This window comes from Neolamprologus brichardi, chromosome 15, assembly GCF_056152115.1.
Source record: "Neolamprologus brichardi isolate AB-2024 chromosome 15, ASM5615211v1, whole genome shotgun sequence".
In the NCBI taxonomy this organism is placed as follows: Eukaryota; Metazoa; Chordata; class Actinopteri; order Cichliformes; family Cichlidae; genus Neolamprologus; species Neolamprologus brichardi.
The window spans coordinates 27,265,061-27,266,856 of record NC_142118.1 but is presented as its reverse complement, the minus strand read 5'-3'; the positions used below and the strand labels follow the sequence as shown (position 1 = coordinate 27,266,856).

Genomic DNA, 1,796 nt, shown 5'->3' with positions numbered 1-1,796 from the left:
TTGAAGTGTACCTCTGGTGCAAATTACTGACCTCAGTCATCATTTTAAGTGGGGGAACTTGCACAATCGGTGGCTGACTAAATACTTTTTTGCCCCACTGTAAATGTGAATTCATAACCCTCCAGTTCAAAGTCTGTTCCTTTTTCCATATTGATCCAAGTTTCTGATAAGGCAATGACACTAAATGGATGTGAAAACTGGTTAAGATATTCTTTGATATGATTAAAATTAGCATAGAGACTTCTACAGTTAAAGTGGATAATTGATCATTTATTCTCAGTTTTAATGTTCTGATTGTAGTCTTTATTTGTATAGTAGCAGCAATTGTTATTGTTAGATGAGAAGAAGTTGTTGTCTGGATCTATTTCATATTCCAAGTCCTGTGTATTGTGATCCATATAGTTAAATGTTTTCAGTTCCAATTGATCATATTCTGCAACTGTCTGAATGATGCAGCTGTTTCTTCCAGATGTATTTGAGTACTTCCTTCCAGTGTGTGTCATAAGTGAGTGTGTGGTTGTCTGTTACCTTGTTTGGCGTCCAGATCGTGTTGCTCACTGATATTTTTTGAGATCCGCCATATTTTTAATGGTCAGAACTTTGGCTTCCTCTGGTGATCCGTTTAGTTTAATGAATATTTTACAGTTTGTCGTCCAAGTGCTTTGGATTTTTCCCAGCTTCTTAAGGTGTTGCACTTTTTTGGCTATTTCAGCGTTGTGTTTGGTTAGATGTTCATTGATAAAGACATTAGATCCTTTTAATTTTCTTCCTTATTTCAGCAGCGTAATCTTGTGCTTTCGATTTACAAACCTTAATATAATAGCCGGTATGTTGCCGTTCCTCCTGGGAAGAGGGTGGCATGCTTCAACAGAGTTACAGTCCAGGGCAATCCCTTTGGACCGCAGGAAAGCAGCCACCTGTTGTTCCGTGTAGCTAATGTCAAGCTCTCCAGGTTCCTCATTGCTGTCAGCGGTCACCGCCTGAGCGTATGACCGGGGTTTAATATGGAGCCCAGTGATGATAACGTCGTTTATGCTGGAGTATTGTTCCAGGTCAGCGACCTTACTTTCCAGGTATGCAATCTTTTTATCTTTTTCGGCATTTCGGATGCGGAGGAGCTTTACCTCCTCCACAATTTCAATGATATTTTTCTGCTGCAACGTGATAGTAGAAATTTCCTCCATTATGAAGTCAAGAGACTTTTTAATGTCCTCGACTTCCTCAGCTGTCGGTGTCCTCTTCGGCCCCATTTTATCTGGTTACCCTGGTAGCAGGTTCAGTCAGCTGATTCCTCAGTCAGCTGTTAGCCTGGTAACTGTTGGCTAGCCTGCAAGTACCTCGTTAACTCAGTTAGTCCAGTCCAATATCCTGTATAAAAGTCATAATCCAGACAGGGTTGTACTAAAAGTTCCAACAATTTGAGTAGTCTTTGTTCCAGAAATTGATGGCCAAAATTTCAAAAATGCAAATCAAAAATGATAGTTAAAATCGTGTGTTAAAAATGAGTGTTTCTATGTCAAATCTGGAGGTGTCACCTATGTCAGACCTTTTGATAAACAAAATTCTAATGAAAGTGAGAACATGTACACTGTTACATCTTTCAGAAAATGTTTTGAAATTGTGGTGCACAGTTCAGAATAAATGTTTTTCAAAAACCATTGCGTCTTTTTAGTAAATGTTTATTTCCAAAAGAAATTTCTAGAAGTTCAGAACAGTAAAATTCCCGCTTTTTAGAATTCATTAGAAGATAACTCTTACGTAGTTAAACTAAAATACTCTTTGAGAGTTAATATATA

The 1,796-nt window shown here is 38.0% G+C and overlaps 1 pseudogene; it reads right to left on the bottom strand.

The window, feature by feature from the left end:
* Nucleotides 1-554: 554 nt before the first annotated feature.
* Nucleotides 555-1,250, bottom strand: LOC148098544 (uncharacterized; annotated as a pseudogene).
* Nucleotides 1,251-1,796: the final 546 nt, after the last annotated feature.